Below are 13,384 nucleotides of genomic sequence, written 5' to 3'. Positions count from 1 at the left end.
AAATTCCAGACATTGTATGTCAAATATATTTATGTCTTTTTTAATTTTTAATTTTTTTTTCATTTAATTTTTTCAGCAATCCGAGACTCATTGTTTATGCACCACACCCAGTGCTCCATGCAATACATGCCCTCCTTAATACCCACCACCAGGCTCACCTATCCCTCTACCCCCTTCCCCTCCAAAACTCTCAGTTTCTTAGACTCCACAGTCTCTCATGCTTCATCTCCCCCTCTGATTTCCCCCAATTCCCTTTTCCTTTCCTTCTCCTAATGTCCTCCATGTTATTGCTTATGCTCCACAAGTAAAAACCACGATAATTGGCTCTCTCTGCTTGACTTACTTCACTCAGCATTATCTCCAGTCCTGTCCATGTTGATACAAAAGTGGGTATTCATCCTTTCTGATGGAGGCGTAATATTCCATTGTATATATGGACCATATCTTGTTTATCTTTTTGTCTGTTGAAGGACATCTTGGCTCTTTCCCCAGTTTGGCTATTGTGGCCATTGCTGCTATGAACATTGGGGTATGGATGACCTTTCTTTTTGCTACATCTGTATCTTTGGAGTAAATACTCAGTAGCGCAATTACAGGGTCATAGGGAAGCTCTATTTTTAATTTCTTAAGGTATTTCCACACTGATTTCTAAAGTGGCTGCCCCAACTTGCATCCCACTACAGTGTAAGAGGGTTCCCCTTTCTCCACATCCTCTCCATCACTTGTTTACTGTCTTACTAATTTTGGCCATTCTAACTGTTATCTCAATGTGGTTTCGATTTGAATCTCCCTGATGGCTAATGATGAACAATTTTTCATGTGTCTATGAGCCATTTGTCTTCTTTGGAGAAGTGTCTGTTCATGTCTTCTGCCCATTTTCTGACTTTATAAAAGAAAGAAATCTGTTTAAAAAGATAATCACAATACAGATATAACACCTAAACAACTATCAATACTTCCTTAATACAATTTCTAATTATTTCCCATCATAATCTTACCCATCCCCATTTTTCTTTTTCTCCCTTGTTTTCCCCTGCAATTTATTTGTAGGAAAACTGGACTGGTTGTTTCAGTTTCTACATGCTCTAAATTTTGCTAACTGCCTTCCTAGGTGCGGTTTAACAGCTTTCTTCATTCTGTTGATTTTTCTGCAAATGAGTAGAATCTAGCAGCTTGACCAAATTCAGACTTGGAGTTTTTTCATTTGTTTTTTGTCAAGATGCTTCATAGGTAGTATTGTGCTCTACCATCAGATTGTCTGATTCTCTCTCTTTTAATATGAGCAGTTAATGGTCAGTGCTCAGATCTCTTAGGAGTTCCAAATCTTGTATTTCTATCATATTTTTATCATTTATTAGCTCTAAGACTTCTGTACAGGAAAACTTTTTTCATCTTCCATTTGGTCACCTGTGCTAGTTTGTATTTAACCATTTGACAGAAACAACATAGAGCTCTATACTGATAAAAAAAAACTTGTATTTTTTTAAAAAGATTTTATTTATTCATGAGAGACAAAGATAGAGAGAGAGAGAGGCAGAGGGAGAAACAGACTCCCCACTGAGCAGGGAGCCCGATGCAGGACTCGATCCCAGGACCCTGGAATCATGACCTGAGCCAGAGGCAGAGGCTTTAATCCATTGAGCCACCCAGACGCCCAGAAAACTTGTATTGAGTAGAAGCTTGATTAGAGATAAAATTAAAACAACAACAATGATAAAGACATTTACCTGACTTATAGGACATAAATATGTACTCTGTTTAAAATCATTACTTCATGTCAGTTTTCAGCAAATTGCAGGATGGTTCAGGAGTTCATTGAATTGATTTCTGTTCTAAAAAAAATCACATTCTTAGATTTTATCCATTTATACTGCTTTCACCTGGTAATTGAAATTATCACCATCGACAGTGGTTATGCTTCCTTTTCTTTCTGACTGCACTTGTATTATTATCATGATAATGACATTTTTTATATCTACAATGAATTTTCATGCTAAAATATCTCAGAGGATCTTACTTATATTGCACATAAAATACTAAAAAGCCTGGTGGCCTTCTTTTGTCTGGAATTAAATACACTCTTATTCTTACAGTCTGATTTCCCTTGCCATACCAGGAGCAAGACCTCAAAACTCTGTTATCCGCTTAGGTAACCTTTATTTAGTAAAGAAGAGTAGGTTGCATCTTGATGAACTTAAAACAGTGCAGCCAGCATTAAGCATATGTTGTATTAACAAAAAAAGTAGGTTGTGTTGACCAGGGTCAGAGTGCATGGAGGAAATCCTCATGCTCCTCATCCTGAAGCTAATTGGTCAGACCATGGAGATTGATCATGTCCAGCCCAGAATACATCCACAGCACATGAATCATGTCCAGCACAGAATACATCCGTTCTGTCGAGAGCTCATTGGGATTATTCAAGTCACGGTGGGTGGTTGGCAAGTGTTGGAGAGGGTCATCTAAACATCAAGTCAATTTTTGTCACCTCTGGAGACTGGGGCCTGAAAGTCATGCTCCCGGGCCAGTGCTAGTACTTGGGTTTCCCAGTGGCAGATTACTTCAAGCAGTGGGTTGATCTGAAAAAGGCTTACAGCTTCACCATGGGCTGCCGGCCCAATAATGGACTTCTAGGTATGAACAAGGGCATCAGCCTGAAACACACAGGCACTGATGACTGTAAGAACATTGCCACCATCATGAAGATACTTGCAAAGCAAGGCTTCATTGTCAAGCAGACCTCACCATTCTGATTGGTGGAGGACAAGAAAGGGCAGGACAGGAAGCTTCTTGGCCTAGCCCAGAACCCTCCTTTCCTTCACCAGAAGGGAAAAGGGAAAATAGCACAGCTCTACATCCAGGGTGTCTCACAGCCTTCCCTGTGGGCTTATGCCCTGGGTAAGGACTTGGTCACTTGGCCCCTCTGGAGCAGACACTTTGTGCCCCCCACCCCACCCCTCAACCTCAGCCCAGTATTAGGGGGCTAAGGGGACCCAGGTACTCACTGCCTCCTCCCTGGTACACAGGTTTCTGCTGAAGCCACCAAGCTCCCTTGAGCCCCCTCCTGTCCGTATTGCATGGTGTTTGCTGCCCCCAGCACTCCAGGACAGATCAGGCCCAATCTTGGTGTCTATCCCTATCCCCACTGTGAACGTGCCACTGCATAAAGTCAGGAAAACGAGAAAAAAAAAAAAAAGTAACTTTGAATCTTTAGATTTCTGAGGACCTTAGGTCTGTGGGCTTTGTGTATGTCTGAGCAAAGTAAATCCTGGTAGAAAGATAAACTTTGCTAACCCAGATGTTTGAGAGAGTGAGCTGGTTGGCTAGGCAATTGCCCATAATGACACAGAACTCTAGCACTATGCTTTAGATTAGATTATTATGTCTAATTTTAATTTCCCCACTATAGAGGGAATCAGAAAAGTTGAGTGTATGAAAAGAAAAGCAGTGAAAATGTTTAAATAAGAATATAACCTAAAAAGAGAAAGTAAAAGTTCTTTCTTCCTGAGGGAAGACACAAAAGAAACCTAACATTTGTCAGTTTTGTTTCTGAAGGCTTGTCAGTGGGGCCCCTAACCCTCTTCCTTCTAGGGTCCAGCGCACACAATGGCATGTTTTTGAGCTGGGAGCCAGGCAGCCCTAGAGGATTTTAGAGGATGGTTTGGAATCTTCGAATTCCTGTGTACCAATAATTGTCTAAAATGGCATTATACCTTACATATGCATATGCTACAGTTTTTCCAATATATATAGATGTAGTTTGGGTAGTAAAATCTAGAATCACATAGGAGTGCTATTGAATTCAGTTAATTTTTTTATCATGTATTTTCTCAGGTAGAGAGACGGGGGTTAGTGGTTCTGAACTTTTTTTTTTTTTTTTTTGTGGCTTTTGGAACTTCTCATGGGAAACCACTGATACAGAACAAGAGAAAATGATGCTATGTTGCCAGGTGAGGTAATGAAGTTGACACTTCCAGGGACTTGGACCAATTCCTCAGATTCCTGGAGCTCTGCCCTGGAGCCTTCTGTGCTCACAGCAGAGTGAAGTGAAAACATTCTGGCCATGGCTGCCACCTACTTCTGCCACTGACCACCCTGGTGAAGTGAGACTTGCACAACCCACTCTGCCCCACCCAGGAGCCAAGGGAAGCTATGGAGCTGTGGGCAGCTTCACCAGCACTGAAGACCTCTTGCTTTGCTGTCTTTGGGCAAGTGGTTATGTAGCAGCTGTCATCAGGTGCCCTGCTGACACTCTAAGCCGCCACGGCAGCTCTCCCTCGTTAGTGGCCTTTGGCTTTACAGTCCTCCACGAGAGTGTACAGGTCTCACTATGAACTGATTGGGGTTGGCATGTCGGTTGAAACCAGTTTGCCATCCCTATCTCAGCAACTCCAGCGCGAATATAAATGATCAGTGATCCCACATGGATCAGCTTAGGAAGGGTCTGATGTCTGGCTTGGCTAAGAATGAGGGGTAATGATAAACAGGACAATTTCAACAGCAGGAGGCATGACTTAAAATCTGCAGAGAAGGGATATGCAATTTCTATCTCAGGAGATCTTTAAAAATAGAATATAATCATCTATTTAGTTGCAGAACTACCTAAAGTTGGGGACCTGATTTAAGTACCTTCATCTTACAGTTTTCCTGGTGCTTTGATTTTGTAACTGTTGTAACCTTCCTTATTTTGATTGAAACCATCAAAGCTTTGCTTTGGTAGTTTATTACTGAGTTTTATTTCTTCTTCTCTTGGCTAATTGATTCCCTGGATGTCTCTGTACATTCTATGAATAGATATGAAGCTGACATCTAGGAAGGTGTTACATTTCTCTTCCTTTTAAGAGGCAGAGTCTTTGTGAACAGCTCTTTTAGTTACTGGTGTTTGGCAAATATTTAGTAAGTTACTGCAAGAGTTCTCATTATTTTTTCTCAGTTTTAAAAGTCTCCTGAAAAATTAATCAGATTAATTTAAACATTTGGAATCTCCTGAATAAAGTACTCTCTACATAGCTAGCAGTAAATTAAATTTTCAGTTCTCAGATACTCGTTCTAGAAATTAGGACTTTAATTCTGTGTTCACTAATCCCTGATTATTCTAATTTAACAAGCTTGTTGATTATTCAAGCACAAATCTCAAGATAGGTATTCTTTTATAATTTTGAATATTGTCTGTATGCTTGCAACCATTTCTTGTTTACAAAATAAATTGAATTTTTAGATAAGAATACCTTTAGGATATTAATATAATTTTGGAATTAATAAAGTTTGGGTTATCTACATAGTAGCCTTTATAAGTAGGTGTATTAAGATGTATTTTAAAATACATGTATTAAGATGTATTTTTAAAAATCAAGTACTTTTCAAATTTTGAAATTTCACCTCTTTTAATGCCTAGATAAAAGGGCAATTTAAAAATCTTCATCAAGACTTTAGCAAAACATTAACAAAAACATCAGTTATTAAGGACACATATATAACCAAATGTCCATAATTATATACCACACCATTAGCCAAAGCCAACTTAATATCATGAATGATTATTAATTTTACTATTCCTTTCCAGACTAGGACAAGAATTTTTTTCCAGCTTTATTAGGATATAATTGACAAAAAAGAATTGTATAAACTTAAAATATACATGATGATTTGATATGTATGTACATATACATATAAATTGTGAAATATTTACCACAATCAAATTAATCAACATATCCTTCACCTCACACAGGTATCCTTTTGCATGTGTGTGGAGGTAGAATGCTTAAGATCTGTTCTCTTAGCAAATTACAAGTATACAATACTAATCATAGTTGTCATGGCATACATTAGGTCCTCAGAACTTAACGTTATTACTGTAAGCTTGTACCCTTTGACAAACATTACCCCATTTTCCCTACCCCACAGCTACTGGCAACCACCATTCTACTTTCTATGAGCTCAACTTTAATTTTTTTTAGATTTCTACATATGAATGATACCATACAGTGTTTTTCTCTGGCTTTTCACTTAGGATAATGGTTTTTAGTTTCGTTCATGTTGCATATGGCAGGATGCCCAACTTTTTATGGCTGGATAATACTCCATTATCTAACCATATTTTCTTTAACCATTCATCCGTCAGTGGACATAGAGATTCCATATTTCTGTATCTTGGCTATTCTCAGTAATGCTGTGGTGAACATGAAAGTGCAGATACCTCTTTAAGATACTGATTTTATTTCCTTCAGATGTATATCCAGAGGTGGGATTTCTGGGTCATATAGTAGTTCTATTTTTAATATTTTGAGAAACCTCCATACTGTTTTCCATAATGGTTGTACCAATTTACATTCCCACCAACAGTGTGTGAGGGTTCCCTTTTCTCCATATCCTTATCAGCACTTGTTATCTCTTCTCTTTTTGATAATACCCATTCTGACAGGTGTGGGGCGATCTTGTGCTTTTGACTTCTGTTTGCCTGATGATTAGCACCTTTTCATGTACCTTTGGCCAACCGTCTATTCAGGTCCTTTGCCCATTTTATTATCAGTGTGTAAGTGTTATGTTTTTTGTTTTTGCTATTGACTTGTGTGAGTTCTGTGCATATTTTAGATATTAAGCCTTTATCAGTATATGGTTTGCAAATATTTTCCTCCTTCTGTATGTTGCCTTTTCATTTTGTTGATTGTTTTCTTTGCTGTGAAGAAGCTTTTCAGTTTGATGTAGTCCCACTTGTTTTTTGTTTGATTTTTGTTTGTTGTTATTGTTTGTTTGCTTTCCTTACCTATGCTTTTGGTGTTGTATACAAAATAGACCTGTGTCAAGAAGCTTCTCCCCTATGTTTTATTCTACGAGTTTTATAGTTTCAGGACTTATGTTTAAGACTTTAATCCATTTTGAGTTAATTTTTATATGTGATATAAGATAGGGCCCAGTTTCATATTTTTGCATGTGGATATCCAATTTTTCCAGCACCACATATTGAAGAGATTGTCCTTTCCTCAATTGTGTGTTCTTGGTACCCTTGCCAAAGATTAGTTGACCAATTATGAGTGGGTTTATTTCTGGACTTTCTATTCTATCCTGTTGGTCTTTGTGTCTGTTTTTATGCCATCATCATACTGTTTTAATTACTATAGCTTTGTAATATGTTTTGAAATCAGGAAGTGTGATGCCTCCAGCTTTTTTCTTCTTTTTCAAGATAGTTTTGGCTTTTCAGAGTATTCTGTGGTTCCATACAAATTTGGAGATTTTTTTTTTCAAAGGAAAAATGTTTAATATAAAGATTCAAGATTCACATCATGATAATCTAAAATTGAATACTTGTGTTTAAACTTTTGCATTAACTTATCTTGCCATCTTTTTCCATTTTTCTATTATTTCACCCCACCTCTCTCTATGGTTACAATGACAGATTCCCTCCCTTTCCCCAGTGGCGTATAAAGCCTACTCCTGCAAAAGCTACAGTGATTAACACTAATTTTAAAACATCCTTTAACTTGTACAACATTTTAGTAGTATCTGTTAACATTCCTTTCACCTACTCCCCAAGTATACTGTTCAGTCCATCCTCCTGGGTAGATATGTGACATGTAATTTTGTTTTCCTTTTTGATTCTTGCTGTGGGAGGAAGGTAATATATATATTGTGTGTAAGCATTTATAGACCTCCTAGATTGTTAAAATATATCCTCCAGTAATTCTTTCAAAGAGGGTATGGAAGAAACAAACTTTGTGAATTCTTCGGTATCAAAAAAAGTCTTTGTTTTTCCTTCAAAATCGAATGCAAGTTTGGCTGGGTATAGGATTCTAGGTGTAAAACCTTTTGCCTGCAGAACTTTTATGACATTGCTCCACTGACTTCTGGCATCTAGAGTATCTAATGATAAATCGGCAGTCAATCTGATTCTTGTTCCTCTATAGGTTATTTCTCTTTTTCTGGAAGCCTTTAGGATCTTTTCTTTGTCACTGGAATTACCGAATTTCACCAAGATATGTCTAGGAGTGAGTCTCTTCTCATCAATCTTACTAGGTATTCGGTAAGCACTAACAACCTCAAGACTTGAATCCTTTAGCTCTGGAAAGTTTTCTTCTATGATTTCCTTAATTATTTCTTCTCCATTCTCTTTATTACTTTTTACTGGAATTCCTATCAAACGGATGTTGGAACTTCTCGATCTATCCTCTATGTCTCTTGACCTTTCTTTATTTATTATCTGTTTGGCCATTTGCACTGTATCCTTAGAGAATTCTTCAATACGGTCCTCTAGATTGTCCATTCTCTCTTCAAGTGTGTCTATTCTGCTATTCAGAGCAACTGTTGTGTTTTTTATTCCCAAGACCTCTGGAAGATAATTTTTAATATTTGCAACTTCCTCCTGTAGCTCTCTGAAGCTGTTAATTACATTTCTTCTAAAGTCTTCTTCTGTTTCTTGTATTAAGTCTGTTTCTTTAGATGTTCGCTTATCTGTCAACAGAGTTTTGTGTCGCTCTTTTTCAGTTTTCCTTAAAAACTTGATTCCTGATGGAGTACTCAAATTCGTACTTAAATGCCTTTTCTGCTTAACAGAACTTATCTCTAGTGATTTTGAGGGAGAGGCCAAAGTCAAGGTGGGACAGACTGTCCCAACTCCTTGGTTTTTCGGTACAGCCATTTCCTCTTTATTCTGGGTTTTTTGTACCATCTGATGTTTCACCAATTTTTTCTTCTCTAAGTCCTGAGCCAAATAATCATAGGCAATTTCATTAAGTCCATCTGAAGCCCATTTTTTCTCTATTTGGGAGGCTGTCTTTACACTTTCTACCTCTGAGTCCTCTCCTTCCTCCCACGATAAGACTACTTCCATTTCCCACTCTGAACCTTCTTCTTCCTCCAGCTCAGAATCTTCTACCTCTTTAACTGAAACAACCTCCAAGCCATTACTGCTTTTTTCTTCAGCTCCACATTTTATATTTACCACAGAGTGACACTGAAAGGCTGAATCCGGTTTCTCACATAATACTGAAGCTTTTTCTTCTCCCTCCTCCTCCAGCCCTGAAGTCTCCTCTTCCTCCAGCTCTGAAGCCTCTTCTTCCTCATCCAACTCTGAAGCCTCTTCTCCCTCTTCTTCCAGCTCTGAAGCCTCTTCTTCCTGAGTCTCTAAGTTGTTCACCTCCTCTGGCTCTGCAACCTTTACCTCTTTAACAAATAGAAAGCTCAAACCATCACTGGCTTCCCTCTCAGCTCCATGCTTTGAATCTAGTAGAGTTTTTTCCACTTTTTCTTGAATCCCGTACCTTCTTCCTTTCTTTATTTTTTCCTTTTGTGGGAGTACATCTTTCAGTAATTCGTTCAGAAATGGTTTTTGGCTAGTAAAACTGATGAGACTTTGCATATCTGCAAAGGTCCTTACTTCACCATCACACTTAAATATTAATTTGACTTGGCATAGAACTTTAGGTTCAAAATCATTTTCCCTCAGAATGCTGAAGACGTTACTCTACTGCTTACTCATGTCCAGTGTTGCTGATGAAAAGTCTGCTGCCAAAGTAAGTATCGCTCCTTCATCTTCTCTGGAGGTTTTTAGAATTTTCTCTGTATTCTTTGAGTTCTGAGGGACTTTTTCTTTGACCAGTTCGTCCTCTCCAGTCTCTCGTGTTACTTCCATATGGATGCTATGTTCTTTGCAATTGTTGTCTAGACTGCTTATGGCTTCTTCCACACTTCCCATGACTTTGTCATTTTGTGATTTATCATGTGGCAATTCCTTACCTTGGTCCATACTAAACTCTTCAGCTCTGTCTAATTTGCTACTCAGCTCACTTACTTCTTTTCTTTTAGAAGTCAGCTTTTCAGTAGCTTCAACTATTTCAGAGTTTGCTCCTACTATCTTCTCTAGCAACTCTGTTTTTTGCGTGGCTAAACCTTTTATTTGTTGCTACTCCTTTTTGGTACTGGAGTTATTTATATTCTTCACTTCAGGCATTTTACTTTCTACTCCTAACATTTCCTTTAGGTCCTTTTTAAGGGATTCCCTTATCTCATCGACCATTAAGTCCAGATCTTCCATCAAGCCTTTAAACTTCGTCAGCATAACTGCTGACATGTCTTTGCATTTTAAATCTAATACCTGAGCCATCTCCTGGTCAGTTTCTATCAAATGAATTCTTTCCCTATGGGTGCTATTTTCCTGTTTCTTTGCAAGTCTAGCAATTTCTGACTCTACAATGGACATTGTGGAAATGTTGTTTTATTTTATTATCCTGAAGAGTAATTTTTGTTCTTGGAGGTCTGCTAGACTCCTCCAAAACTCAATAATCTTTAAAATATATTTATCATCCAGTGAAGGCGGTTCACCTGGAAAAAAGTTCTCTGATGAACAGGACTTGGTCTTCCCCACAGCTGTCTCAGTGCCAGGAGAAGAGAGCCAACCTGCGGACTGGAGATTGTTTTTTATACTACTTTTGTGTTGACTCTATAGATTGCTTGAGTAGTATGGACATTTAAAAAATATTAGTTCATCCAACATAAGAATGTGGGATATCCTTCCATTTATTTGGTATCTTTGCAATTTCTTTTATCAGTGTCTTATTGTTTTCAGTATATAGGAATTTTACCTCCGTGGTTAAATTTAATCCCAAGTATTTTACTGTTTTTTTTTTTTTTATGTTATTGTAAGTGAGCTTGCTTTCTCAATTTCTCTTTCAGACAGTTCATTGTTAGTGGCAGAAATGCAACTGATTTTAGTATGTTGCTTTTGTATCCTTTGTCTTTACTGAATTTGTTGATTAGTTCTAGTAGTTTTCTTGGTGTAATCTTTAGGTTTTCCATATATACTATCATGCATCTGCAAACCAGAATTTTTTTTTACTTCTTCCTTTCTGATTTGGATGCTATTTATTTTTCTTTTTATCTAATTGCTCTAACTAGGACTTCCAGTATTATGTTGAATAGAAGTGATGAGGATAGGTATCCTTGTCTTTTTCCTGATCTTGAAGAAAAGCTTTTAACTTTCCAATGCTGAATATGATATTAGCTGTGGGCTTGACATAATGGCCTTCGTTGTGTTGAGGTACATTCCTTCTATACCTAGTTTGTTGAGATTTTATCTTAAAAAGGTAATGAATTTTGTTATTGTTTTTTAATTGAAATGTAGTGGACATATACTATTAGTTCAAGTGTACAACATAGTGATTCAACATTTATGTATATTATGAAGTGCTCACCATGATAAATCTAGCTATCAATTGTCATCATACAAAGTTGTTACAGATCATTAACTATATTCTCTATATTGCAAATTGTATCCCCATGTCTTATTATTTTAGAACTAGAAGTTTACACCATTTATTTATTTATTTATTTATTTATAAAGATTCATTTACATATTTTAGTGAGAGAGGGCGTGGTGGGAAGGGGAAGTGGGAGATGGAGAGAGAGAACCTTAAACTGCCTCCCTGCTTAGTGCAGAGCCCAACAACCCTGAGATCATGATCTGAGTCAAAATCAAGAGTCAGACATTCAATTGACTGAGGCACACAGGCGCTCCTAGAAGATTGTACTTTTTAATTCTCTTCTCCTGTTTTATTCATTCCTCCTGGCAACTACCAGATTGTTCTCTATTTATGAGTTTGTTTCTGCTTTGTTTTGCTTTTTAGATTCCACATATAAGTGAAATCATCTGGTATTTTTCTTTGTCTGATATTTTTCACTTAGCTTACTATCATCTAGGCCCATCTAGGCTGTCACAAATGACAGAATTTTATACTTTTTTATGGTTTAGTACTTCATTGTATATGTATATCATATCTTTATCCATTTGTCTGCTGATAGACACTTAGGGTATTTCCAAATCCTGCTATAGTAAATAATGCTGTAATGAACATAGGGATGCATGTATCTTTTCGAATTAGTGTAAATACCCAGAAGTCTTATTGCTAGATCATATGGTAGTTCTATTTTTAGTTTTTTGATAAAACTTCATACTTTTCCCATAGTGTATGCATCATTTTGCATTCCCAGTCACTGTGCACAAGGGCTCCCTTTTCTCCATATCCTCACCAACACTTGTCATTTCTGGTCTTTTTATTACCGGTCTTTCTGACAGTTATGAGATGGTATCTTATTGTGGCTTTGATTTATATTTCCTTAATTGTTAGTGGTGTTGAGCATCTTTTCATTTGTCTGTTGGCTATATGTATTTCTTTGGAGAAATGTGCATTTAAGTCATCTACCCATTTTTTAATTGGGTTGTTTTTTTCTTTTGATATTGAACTGAGTGAGTTCTTTATATATTTTTGTTTTGTTTAATTTAAATTCTAGTTAGTTAATGTATAGTGTGATATTGACTTCAGGAGTAAAATTCAGTTATTCATCACTTATATATAACATCCAGTGCTCATCACAAGTGACCTCCTTAGTCCCCGTCATCCATTTAGCCCATCTGCTGCCCACTTCATCTAGAGCAACCCTGTTCTCTATAGTTAAGAGTCTCCTGTGGCTTGCTTCCCTCTCTTTTTTTTTCCTTTTCCCTTGTGTTCATCTGTTTTATTTCTTAAATTCCACGTATGAGTAAAGTCATACGGTATTTGTCTTTTTCTGACTGACTTAGTTCACTTGGCTTATTACACTTTAGCTCCATGCATGTTGTTGCAAATGACAGGATTTCATTCTAATTTATGGCTGAGTAATGTTCCATTGTATATAAATACCACATCTTCTTTATCCATCAGTCAGTGGACATCTGGGCTCTTTCCATAGTTTGACTATGGTTGATAATGATGCTTTAAACATCAGGATGCAGGTGCCCCTTTGAATCAGTATTTTTATATCCTTTGGGGAAATACCTAGTAGTACAATTGCTAGGTTGTAGGGTAGCTCTATTTTTAACTTTCTGAGAAACTTCCATGCTGTTTTCCAGAGTGGCTGTACAAGTTTGCATTCCCACCAACTGTGTAAGAGGGTTCCCCTTTCTTTGCATCTTCACCAACATCTCTTGTTTCCTGTGTTGTTAATTTTAGCCATTCTGACAGGTATGAGATGATCTCTCATTGTGGTTGTGATTTATATTTCCCTAATGATGAGTGATGTTGAACATCTTTTCATGTGTCTGTTGGCCATCTGGATGTCTTCTTTAGAAAAATGTCTGTTCATGTCTTCTGCCCATTTCTTGATTAGATTATTTGTTTTTTGGGTATTGAGTCTTATAAGTTCTTTATAGATTCTGGATGTTAACCCTTTATCTGATAAGTCATTTGCAAATGTCTTCTCCCATTCTGTAAGCTTTCTTATAGTTTTACTGATTGTTTCCTTCACTATGCAGAAGCTTTTTATCTTGAAGTCCCAGTAGGTTCACATTTGTTTTTGTTTTTCTTGCCTCTGTTAATGCATCTAGTAAGAAGTTGCTATGGACAATGTCAAAGAGCTTGGT

General features: G+C 37.2%; 1 protein-coding gene and 1 pseudogene across 1 annotated transcript in view; both read left to right on the top strand.

The window, feature by feature from the left end:
* The window catches only part of MORC1 (MORC family CW-type zinc finger 1), a 175,511-nt gene that overhangs the window by 83,757 nt on the left and 78,370 nt on the right, over positions 1-13,384 (top strand). The window lies entirely within an intron of this gene.
* LOC116864530 lies at positions 2,320-2,750 on the top strand (annotated as a pseudogene).

Source organism: Lontra canadensis, unplaced genomic scaffold (genome assembly GCF_010015895.1).
Source record: "Lontra canadensis isolate GAN:19392208 unplaced genomic scaffold, GSC_riverotter_1.0 scaffold6, whole genome shotgun sequence".
Classification (NCBI taxonomy): domain Eukaryota; kingdom Metazoa; phylum Chordata; class Mammalia; order Carnivora; family Mustelidae; genus Lontra; species Lontra canadensis.
This window is presented reverse-complemented; position numbering and strand designations above follow the sequence as displayed.